We start from the raw sequence: 12,412 nt of genomic DNA on the forward strand, positions 1-12,412 counted from the left end.
TATTTTTATCTTTTTAGTCAAATTGTGCGCTGCAAACTTCAATGACAGAGTTAACTTGCCAATGTTGGCAAGTGACCTTCGTATAATCCACGGCCAGGTGTGCGTTACACCATTTTAATGAGTCGGGTGCTTCTTTTCCTCCACGTCGTGCGTTCAAATCGTGTAACGCACACCTAGCCGTGGATTATCTCTTACATAATCAACAACAGCATTGTGTGACACTGTTACCAGTCCGAAGTTGATTATTTTCCAATAACAGCATGTGCTGATGTGTTTTACTGCTCTTACACCACGCCAAATTTGCAAAAACGAACAATTTTATCTACCGTACTTTTAAGCCATTTAGAGTTATGTTTAATGCTGTGGAACGTTTGCAAAACATGTCAGTTCCTGTTATGTTACATTATAGCGGCTATCAACAGTCATTCCCTTGACAGCCTCTCTTTCTATTCCTCTCTGCGACATAAAAACAGCAGTTTGTCATGTTACAGAGAGACTATTAGACGTAAACACTGTCCTGAAAGCCTTCCGGTATCAAAACTTAGTTACAGCTTTACTTCTGACTGTTACAAAGCGCCGGAACTGGAGACTCCTTCCAAAATGCTAAATAAACGTCTCCTTGCGGAACTCACTTTAACATATCAGTGATTGCATGTGGTGAGTGATTGTTTACAGCTGTCAGGGCTTAGAGACATCCTGAGACAAATGAGTTATGTCATGTACTAGTATGAAGCGCATTTGACTTCATGTACAAAGCATCTGTTGTTACACAGATGTGGACGGGTTCCCTTCTGAGTCTGGTTCCTCTCAAGGTTTCTTCCTCATATCATCTTAGGGAGTTTTTCCCTCACCACTGTCGCCACTGGCTCACTCAATGGGGATAAATTCCCACACTTAAAATCTCTATCCTGTGTTTATATGTTTCTGTAAAGCTGCTTTGAGACAGTGTCCATTGTTAAAAGCGCCATACAAATAAAATTGAATTGTATTGAATTTGAGAGGTTTTTATTGAGAGTATTGAGAGGATTCACTTTGCATTGCACATAGAGATTTTCTATAAGCTGGACACAAAGCAAGTTCTCCATTCACACTTTTCCTGACCACAGTTTAGTGTGGGGTCTGGACTGAAGTTCAGAGTCTCACTCACCCCTAGAGTACATAAGCCAACATCAGAGCCTCCCCACTGACCCTCGTCCTGCTTGAAGTGCAACCTCCGTGTCTTCTTCTGCGTCCCTCTGTCCTCCTCATGCATCGCTTGTTTTATTTCATGCAGCTGAATTTAATTTGGGATTTCCTCTAGGGGGAGAAGACAGAGAGAGCGAGACAGAAAGAGACGGTTATCTAAATAAACCCCAGGGGTCGGGGAGACTTAACTCTGCAGGTGCAGAGGCCAGAGAGCTAAGACCCCACACACACACACACACACACACACACACACAAACATATCGTGTGGTTCTTTTATAATGTCACTGATTTCTTATGTATCAAATAAACGAAAAATTTCTCTCAGAAATGTACACACGCATACACACACACGCACTCACACACACATGCAATCATAACCACACTACACACTACTCCTCCCTCTTTCTCTGTGAAGTTCAGACCATCATGCATGAGTGGTCAGAACAAGGCCGGGTCGAGTTGAAGGGGACCGGCACTGGAAATCCCGACGGAGAGCAAATTAGAATCGACTGCCTCAAGAGCTGCTTAAACGTCTTATGTTTTATTGCTTTGCCTTTTTTTTTTTTTCATAGAGCTGTTGACAAAAAAAGAAAGGGAAGTAAGGCAGGGCCGTGCTGAAGGCCAGAAGTAATTCCACACAGGCGTTTTACGATGGAAACTTCAGCAAAATGTAATTTCAAAGCTTATTCTGTTCAGAAAAATATGTAGATTTATATTTATTTGTTCCATATTGGGTTCATTTTGTTCAACATTAAAGCAGGCCTTTGCTTTGTTGCTCTTTTTTTTTTTTTTTTTTTTTATCCCTGGCCACCTCTTTTATCCTTGTCTTCATTGTTGGATTTATATGACATGTGTACTGTATATAATATCATGTTAGGCTTCTACTCAAAGATACAGTACATGCAGTCTTTATTAAAGGACTTTGTCTCGATTTAGCTGTTCCTGACGTTTATGTCCTGTCTGCCATGCTATAGTGGCATTAAATACCTTAATAAATAAATGTATACATTTATGCCACAAACCATGACTGCCCAACTTACCACCCCGAAGTGAACTGTTTTCATACAGCCGAATGTCCCATTGTGTTGCATTTTGTGTTACAGTTTGTGTTACATCCAGGAAAAGAAAGTGTTACAGAGTGCTGACAGAGTAGAGACTCATCTCAATAAACAACAGAAAACTTCACCATATCAGTGATTGCACACATTTTTTAAAAATTCCATGACAAGTCACCGTGTAAGTTGGTACTTTAGAAAAAATAACGTATTAGTTAAACGTAGAGTACATTTATATAAATCTTGCAGCCACAACTACTGCAGCAGCTGTGATAGGAAATGAAACAACACGTTCAGACCAATCAGAATCGAGAATTCAGCCGCACTGCGGTATAATGGATGTTACCACTTAAGTCAGTTATGTGCGCTAGAAATACGCGCCGATAAAAAACAGAAATAAAAAAATTAATTAGAAAATAAAAATAAATTAGGAATACACCCTCCCCTGTAAGGGTGTACAAATACGACAGGTTTATTGTCTGAACTCAAGGTTTGATGTCTTGAATGAACTCAAATGTCGAGTGGTTCAGTATCTCAGACTTGTTTATGTGTTTTTTTATGCTGTATGACACATTTATCTATATATAAAAAAAAACAACCTGCAGCTAAAGGCAATCAAGGCATCTCCTCAACACTGACAGTATATTGATGTCACTCCAGGAATCATCAGACTCAGAAATGTCAATCCATCCATCCATCCAACTCCGGCACAAGTCGAGGGACATGCTGGACGGGCTGCCAACCCATTACAGGGCACAATCGCACACACTTTCATACAGTACAGACAATTTGGGAATGCCAGCCAGCCTCCAACACATGTCTTTGGACTGGGGGAGGAAACCGGAGTACCCGGAGGAAACCCCCGAAGCACAGGGAGAACATGCTAACTCTGCACACACATGGAAGAAACAGAATTCGAACCCCAGGCCCCCGGAGACATGAGGCAAATGTGCTAGCCACTAAACCACCGTGCCCCCACTCGGAAATGTGTTATATATTATCAGAAGATCATTCCAAATTGATTTGTATACAGTATGCACTTAATCTGCACTTAATCTGCACTTAATCTGCTATTATCTTTACTTATTCCTGATGTTGTTTTTGTAAAATGATCATTCATTCCTCTCCAGCAACCACTCTGTCCTGCTCAGGTAATTATCATGGTGCTGTGTAAAAACTTTTAATTAATAAAAAATGACCGTTAATAGTAAAAAAAAAAAAAAAAACTTAAATTAACAATCATTAACGACAAATTCCTTTTCCTTATTGTAATTATTCATAGAACGGCAAGAACTGCAATTAAAAAAAGACTGCAAGATAATCACGATTATCCATTTTACTGACAGATTAATTACCTTAATATTTCATCATTTATCTATATCAATTGATGGCTTAATAAATTACTGCAAAATAATAGTAATTGTCCATTTTATCAGAAGGAAAGAGTTTATCTATAGTAATTTTCCACAAAGTAAATTAAAGTCTTTTACTCCTCTCTCTCTCTCTCTCTCTCTCTCTCTCTCGCTCTCTCTCTCAAAAAAATAAATAAATAAAAATAATAATAATAAAGGAGAACAATTATGTAATGTCAGAAACAGACTCATTGTAATTGGCCATGTAATGTGGCTTGACATTTATAGCAAGTACAAAAATGTCAACATTTACGCCAACAACAAAAAAAAAAAAAAATGAGAGAGAGAGAGAGAGAGAGAGAGAGAGAGAGAGATGCTTGATGGATATTAATATGTAATATTCATACTTCTTACCCTAAAAGCTTAAACCAGACACAGATCATGGCTCTGAGATTCCTATAGTATGGACATATTAATCATGTACACTTTTATATGCACACTGGCGCTATAGGACCGCAGTGGAGGTACAGTGTGGTCTTAACACATTATCTTTCCGACAAATGTGTCATCCTGAACCCGAGGCTTTGAATCTGTGAACATGTTCGGGACAATTTCTGCTCAGATAAGTGGGCATTAAAAACCAAAGGCTTCGGTGTATGACAGCATTCACAGCTGCAGTAAAACGGACCGGGCGATGATGCAATAGTGGGACATCATAGCACCATTTTATGACCTGGTTTCATGACCTGTGTCTGGGTTGACTTGATTGGGGTTTTTTTTTAACATGAAAATGTCATGACGTGATGTCAGGGATGTTTAATTTAAGTTCTAGGTTGATTTTGGATTTGAAATATTTTCACTTGGTTATTTATTTATTTAGAGTATAAAGGCACGTATTATTGGCAGGGAACCTATTATTTATCCCTATGTGTGCTGTGTTTTTTTTTTTTTACACTTACATTTAAAAAAAAAATCAGTTGGAGATATGTGTTTAAAATGATATGGATATTTGTAAAAAAAAATATATATATACATGTATATATATATATATATATATATATATATATATATATATATATATATATATATATATATATATATATATGTGTGTGTGTGTGTGTGTGTGTGTGTGTGTGTGTGTGTGTGTGTGTGTGATACTGTGTATTAACCAGTTATGACTGCATACAGAGTTCCAAGTTTCTGCTTTTTTTTTTTTTTTTACAGCATTCTCATTGACTTGTTATCATGTTGTATATAGAATTTCAATAGAAAATATGATAATTAATCCACCACATTCATGCTACATCGGTAATAAGGGATTAACATTAACACTGAGGTTTTGGACAGTGTCTTCTCGGATTACATTAGGGTTAAGAGTTAATAAGGGCAATTTACTCTTCTTTAAATATATATTTTTTAATTAATATTTGGCATCGACCTGCGTTTCCGAGATTTTAGAGCTGCCCATCGCTGTGATTTTCTGCTCCAGGCGTAAATCATTCTGTACAGAACCTGTGGCCAAACAAATCACGAAACATATTTATGAAATAAATAGTGAAGAATTTGAAAGTGTTAGGTATTACACGTGATATTTTGTGATATTTTTTAATTACTCTGACCAGGATATTGCCAAAAATGCCATCTTGTATATTGCTCTGGAACTGTGTAACAGTGTGATTGGGAGCTGTGTGTATGCTGACATTCCTTCGGTTGTCTGATGATGGCGCCATGAGTCTCTCTTGCTTTCTGACAGAATATGGATGAAGAGTGAGAGGTGGGTGGGTGGGGAGGGAGGGGATTTTGGATGTTAAACTGATCATTTCCTCTCGCTGAAGCAACAGCTCAGCTCAAACATGACTCACTGAACAAACACATCTCGCACTCGCTCAACACTCTGCCCACCAAACCAGCATCAGATGGGGAGACACATATGGATCTGACCCAAAGCATCTGGAGTTAAACAACAACAGACCCATCAACAAAAACAGACTGAATCAACACCGCCGAGTTAATGGGCAAAGCTCCTCCTCAGCTAAAACCCCAGATGGCAACACACCCGTATCCACCAACACACACACACACACTCACAACCAACCTGTCATGTAGCTCATTTGTTCTATCAATCACCCCGAATGCAGTTTTTCTTATGTCTGCATGCTTACTGATTACCCATATTACCTTTCAACGCAGATTTATTTTGTCCCTGCAGGGCCACCGTAGGCTTCCTGTAGCTGGTTAGGGCTCAACCGCAGGCTGATACGACTGTGAACAGTGCAAAGCACCGCAGCAAACTACAGCTTGGGCCCGGCTCTTCACCACACAACCATGCGAGTGGAGAAACAGCATGTTTTTTAACACAGAGTCTCTGCTTTTCCAACAGCATGATTTATGAAATAATCAGGCGAATAAATATCCCCCTTCCTGCTGTGTGTCTGTCCACAGGTTCTGTACCGAATGAGTTACGCCTGGAGCTGAAATCACAGCGACGGGCAGCCCGGGAAATTTATAGTGTTCGAGAACACACAGGCTTATGTCTATCAAACGAAAAAAGATAAGCTTAACGCACTGTAAAGTGCATGGTTTTAGTATTACTCTTAACCTTTAACCTTAATCTGAATCAGGATCTGAAGAGATGCTGGCCAAAATAAATAAACAAACAAACAAACAAACAAATAAATAAATAAATCATGTTCCAAGAAGGAAAAAAAAAAAAAAAGATTGATGAAAAAAACCCCGATCCTGAACTGAGATTCGAATTTGTGGGTCTAGAACGTAAGTTGGCAAGCGTTCCATAGTAACACAAAACCAGTGAAGGACACAACAAGACGCTGATTAATCCTGACACTTCCAAACAGACAATTTGAAACATAAAACCAAAATTTGAAGCTTAGGCACTTTTTTTGAACCCATAAAGCTAACATGCATATTTCAAAGCTGCGTTTTCAGATTCCCGAACTGCCGGAGCGTGTGTACGGATGAAATTTGAACATTTTTCTAATGTCATATCATATTTCATCTCGCTCCATGTCCAAACTAAAGTATCCCGAGCAGGCGGCTAGCCGCTGGCCTCGGTGGTGTAGACGTGACGGCTATTTTCCCCTTGTAAGAGCGTCAGCTCAAGCGTGCTAAGATTTGGCTGAAACAACGATGGCCATGGAAAAAGCTCGCTGTACGTTTTTAACACCAGATATAGATTAGTTTAGACAAGTAACAAGCGAACAGCTTTCTGTTTAATGATAGTGGGGTTGGGTTTTTTTTTTTTTAACTTAAACCCTGTCATCAATTTGTTGATGCATTTGGCCAGCAAGTGTGTAAATTGCAAACAGACTTTTTTTTTTTTTTTTAAATTTGAGAATGTCTGGAATGTTGTGAAAACTTGTGTGAAACCTGAATAGGAACCTATATAGAGAGGATAAATGAATGTTCTTGAATGTACCAGTCAATGTATGTGTTATATCTATGTTATTACACAAATACAATATGTAATAGCTATTTAATGACCTTTTTTTGCCACATGGCTGTTGAGTTCTTGAATCTGATTGCTCAGAAGGTGTTGATACGTAAATGTTCTGTAAGAGTAGCTCTGACTGTAGCTTCAGCTACAAACCACAGGCTCATAATAATGTACTCGTATATTATCATTTCTATAGGAACAACTCGTTCTTAGGGACTTGGATGGTGGACACTGCACATAAAGCTTTTTTTTTTTTAATGTATTTTTATTTAAAGTTATGGTTTTTCAGATATTACCTTTCATGTAGTGTGTTATAGAGCTGTTTGTGAATGTAAAAACGTCTGCAATGTTTCAAAAATCAAAGTGCACGACAAACAGGGTTATTGACTCCCAAAAGAAGGAACCGATTCTAAAGCAGACTTTACTTCCTGTACTAACCTACTCAGGTTTGAAATAAAAACCCGCCTCTGGTCTTCATCGGCTGCTCGCGAACAGACGGAGCTGAAACTGGTTATGGTAGTGGGCGTTTCCTTTTCGACACACGCTGACCAATCAGAGCAGAGTATGCTCTCTGAAAGGAGGAGTTTCAAATGAATCCTTTGGAGCGGATCATTGAAGGAGTCGTTTGTGACACGGGGGTAATACTGCAATTTCAATTATGAGCACATTAATGTGTTTTTTGGATGCACTTGGATGCACGTAAATCTATTGTTTGAGACTTTAAAAACAAAATTAGGCACGTTTTACAAGCACTAATTGTAAAGGGTAATTAGATATTACAGATGAAAACATCAAGAGAACAACCAAAAATGAAAGAACACGTACACACACACACACACACACACACACACACACACACACACACACACACACACACACAGTGTGAGATTTTCTTCTATACATCCAGCTGTGTGTTTAGGTGAACATCCTAGTCTGGGACTGTAAAAACAATGATCACCTCAGACGGTCAGAGTGTGGCAAGGATGAAAGAGTTTCTCGCTCTCTTTCTCCTTCTCTCTCTCACTCATTCACTCTCTCTCTCTCTCTCGCTCTCTCTCTCTCACTGTCTCACTCTCCCTCTCTCACTCTATCTCACTCTCTCTCCTTCTATCTCCCTCTCTCTCACACACTCTCTCTCTCCCTCTCTCCCTCTCTCTCCATCTCTCTCTCTTTCCCTCTCTCTCTCACTCTTTCTGTCCCTCCCTCACTCTATCTCACTCTCTCTCTCTCTCTCCTTCTCTCTCACTCTATCTCCCTCTCTCTCTCTCGCTCTCTCTCCCTCTCTCTCCCTCTCTCTCCCTCTCTCTCTCACACTCTCTCTCTCCCTCTCTCACTCTATCTCATTCTCTCTCCTTCTATCTCCCTCTCTTTCTCACACTCTCTCTCTCCCTCTCTCTCCATCTCTCTCTCTTTCCCTCTCTCTCTCACACTCTTTCTCTCCCTCCCTCACTCTATCTCACTCTCTCTCTCTCTCTCTCTCTCCTTCTCTCTCACTCTATCTCCCTCTCTCTCTCTCGCTCTATTTCTCTCTCTCTCCCTCTCTCTCCCTCTCTCTCTTTTTTGCTTTCACTCTCCCACTCTCTCTCCCTCTCTCTCCCTCTCTGTCTCTCTCTCTCTCTCTCTCTCCCTCTCTGTCTCTCTCTTTCTCTCATTCTCTCTCCCTCTCTTGCTCTCTCTCTCTCTCTCTCTCTCTCTCACACACACACACACACACACACACACACACACACACACACACATGTATATCATGTAGATAAACCTCAGAAGTGGGACTTAACAAACTGCACCTACTTCATTACTTGTACTTAATACTTTTTTCAAATACTTGTTCTTTATTTTTTTTTTCTTTCTTTCAGGATTTTTTTTATTCACTCACTACATTTGAAAGGAAAAATCTCCAAAATGTACATACTTTTGGAATCATAAAAAAAAAAAAAAAAACATTTAAAAAAATCTATAACAATCCTAAAGTCTAATGAAGCAAAAGATTTCTTGTTAGATTTTTTTTTTTTTTACCTCAAAATTCTTCCTCAAAACTAAAAAATTAAATTGCATGCACATGACCTAATACCTGCCGCTGTTTGGTGTTTACTTACATTATTCGCATGAATGTTAGCAGAGTAGAGAGCTTTATTGCCATTCTAACCGTATACAGTAGAACAAAATAGCATTCTCTATAATTCCTTGGTGCAACGTGTTACAGGAAGTGAGCTAGTTTGTACTGTCAGAGTTGCTGCTAGCTAACGTTTGAGAGATTAATGATATAGCTGTTATTAGCGTTACAGTCGGCCCTCCACATTCTTGGGTTCGCAGGTTTGATTATTCATGAGTTTGCCATCAATAATTAAATGGAAATTTTGCAAAGTGAGTTTTGTAAAGTTTACTAAGTCATAAATGCATAAAAGAGATTTATAATCAGTCTATTTATCATTTAATATCGTAAATATTAAATGCGGCTGTGGCGGCTGTGTCTCGGGTGGTTGAGCGGGTTGTCCACTGATCGTAGGGTTGGCGGTTCGATTCCCAGCCCACGTGACTCCACATACCGAAGTGTCCTTGGGCAAGACACTGAACCCCAAGTTACTCCCGATGGCAAGTTAGCGCCTTGCATGGCAGCTCTGTTACCACTGGTGTGTGAGTGTGTGTGAGAATGGGTGAATGAGACACAGTGTAAAGCGCTTTGGATAAAAGCGCTATATAAGTGCAGACCATTTAAATATAAACAGAAATTTATTATAAAAAGTTATATTCATGTAAAAAGTTTCAGTGCGCTAAAGGCCCGTGGACTGCGCACTCTGCCATGCTGTTTGTCTCAGTACTAGGCAGCCTCACTCACCTGTTTTATCTCTCAGTGTGCGGTGTATCTCGTGTTTCTCTCAACATTTTAAATAATCGACGGTAATCATGGGTCCAAAGCGTAGTGCTTCTGAAAGTGCTCCCAAGAGTCAAAAGAAAGTGAACACCTTTCAAGAACAGATCAAATTATAAGATATGCTTCATACAGCGAAGTCAGCTGCTGCGGTTATCCACCATTACGCCATCTGTTCTAGTACAGCGTACAGAATTGTCTTACTTTTTTGTGTGTTGAATATGGAGAATAGAGATATTCACAGGGGTCCTGCGCCCCTAAACCCCCGCTAATGTACAAGACCGACTGTACTTCCTTGGTGGAAGTTGAATATTGTCAGGAAGGAAGGTTAGTGTGATTCGAGGCCTTTGCCTTTGTGACACCTTAGTGTACGTTTACTTTCATACATGAAGTATTTAGACATTTGATCTTTTTATATTATGAATCAAGAATTTGATGGTGTAGTTGAAGTTTTATTGTTTGTTTCTGCTTTTAGTCAAGTAATTTGTGTACTTCTGGTGAAACACAGATGACACCACCACTAATGAAGGAACACAGATTAATCATACTTGCAACACACACACACACACAATTGTGATAAAAGGTAATGGATTGTTGTTTGTATTTTATTTAGTTGCAGTGGTGGAAATCACAGTGCATGTTTGACTGGTCACTGGAATGAAACTGGTTTAACCGAAACCTCCCAAGCAAACGAATATATTCTGTGAATGAAAAGTTGGAAAGAGAAATGGAATAAAACACACTATGGCTCTAATAAACATTCACAATAGTATTGTACACATTTGAATAATCGTCCTAATTTTTGAATAGTTCATAAAATAAATCTGTGCTGAGGGGGTCTGTGAAACCCCAAAAGTCTGCAAAAAAAAAAAGTTTGAGAACCCATGAGCTAAAGAAATGACACACTATCCAAGAGATTAGTAAACTTTTCCTCACTTGATCTCACACACACACAGCAATAACGGCACTTCTGACACTTCCAGCTCAGCATGCTTGTCTTTGTGTTGTTCTCAAACTCATTAAAAGTGGGAATGCTAGGTTTGGCTCACGAGAAGAAAAGACTTTGTGTTCGACCACATGTCGAGAACAATGTGTTTGAACTGCTGCATTGTGGGTGATTAATCGATGGCATCAGTGAGCGGAGCAATTTTTATAGGACTGACCATGCTGAATCGTACACGGGATGTGTGTGTATGTATGTGTGTGTGTGTGTGTGTATATGTCTGTCTCTTGTGGGGGAGGGCGAGGGGGTGCGGGGAGATAATATGTGAGTAACAATGCCACATCATAAATAAACCCAACACTTAAAATGTCCGTGCAGTAAACTGCTGTCTCATACTGATGACCTCATCATGACAGAAGCTCCTCCTCCACACCCCGGGCCCAGATGCTAATCCAGCTGTTTCCCAGCAGTAAAGGATAAAATCATGAATGCAGACATTAGAATTAGTCTTACACAATTAAGCAACACAATGGAACGCACGCACACACACACACACACACACACAGCTTGAATGTCTCAGCATGAACGTATAAGTTTAGATTGAGGGTTAGCGCTCTTTTGCAGCTCTTTACATGTCTTTTACAGCTTTATTCTGAGACGTGGTACGGAATTTACTTCCCTTTTAAACAATTCCTGTAAATTTCACATGAGATCAGTATCATAGCGCAGAGAACATTATACATTTGTAAACAAAACAAAAACAAAACAGCATCTTTTTGATCTCTTAGAAGTTAGGGCGCACAGTGGCTTAGTGGTTAGCACGTTCGCCTAAAGTGTCTAAAGTGTCCGTAGTGTATGAATGGGTGTGTGAGTGTCTCTGTGATTGTGCCCTGTGATGGATTGGCACCCTGTCCAGGGTGTACCCCGCCTTGTGCCCGATGCTCCCTGGGATAGACTCCAGGTTTCCCCGTGACCCTTAAAAGGATAAGCGGTATAGAGGATGGATGGATGGATGGATGGATAGACCCTCTTAGAAGAGATCCTACAGAATATTCTGTAGAATGGACAGCACAAACACCTCAGGACTAGATGCAATCGTAGAAAAAGTTTAATCTTGGATTATCAATAATATTGCATGTCAGAATCATTTTATTGTAATGTAAGTTCAAGTTGCTTCAGTGGATAATCTCACCTGATAATGTAAAATGCGGCAATCATAATAACTGAGTATATACTACACTTATCCCAGGACCCTTATTCACAATCTATTCATTATCAGACTTCCCTTCAGTGCGGACTTCAAGGTTGTCAAACGTTGCTTATTTTTGGACACAAATGTGTTTTGTTATGGTTTATGTCTTGTCTCCACCCCTGTCTGGTTATTAGTTGTCTCCCTCACATGTTATTAGCAGCTGTTTATGTTTTACCTTTGATTACGTTGTATATTTAAACCCCCGTGTGTCTTTGTTCAGGGCAAAGTACTGTTTCTGTGTTTTACCGCCAGTACTCAACCGAGCCGTTTGTTCCGAGCTGTTTGTCCTTTTTTTCTAGTTT

The 12,412-nt window shown here is 39.6% G+C and overlaps 1 pseudogene; it reads right to left on the bottom strand.

Moving 5' to 3' along the window:
• Nucleotides 1-7,900: 7,900 nt before the first annotated feature.
• LOC128619069 (RNA-binding protein 25-like) overlaps nt 7,901-12,412 on the bottom strand; it is a 6,550-nt pseudogene continuing 2,038 nt past the window's right edge.

The sequence above is a fragment of the Ictalurus furcatus genome, chromosome 15 (assembly GCF_023375685.1).
Source record: "Ictalurus furcatus strain D&B chromosome 15, Billie_1.0, whole genome shotgun sequence".
NCBI classification, from domain to species: Eukaryota; Metazoa; Chordata; class Actinopteri; order Siluriformes; family Ictaluridae; genus Ictalurus; species Ictalurus furcatus.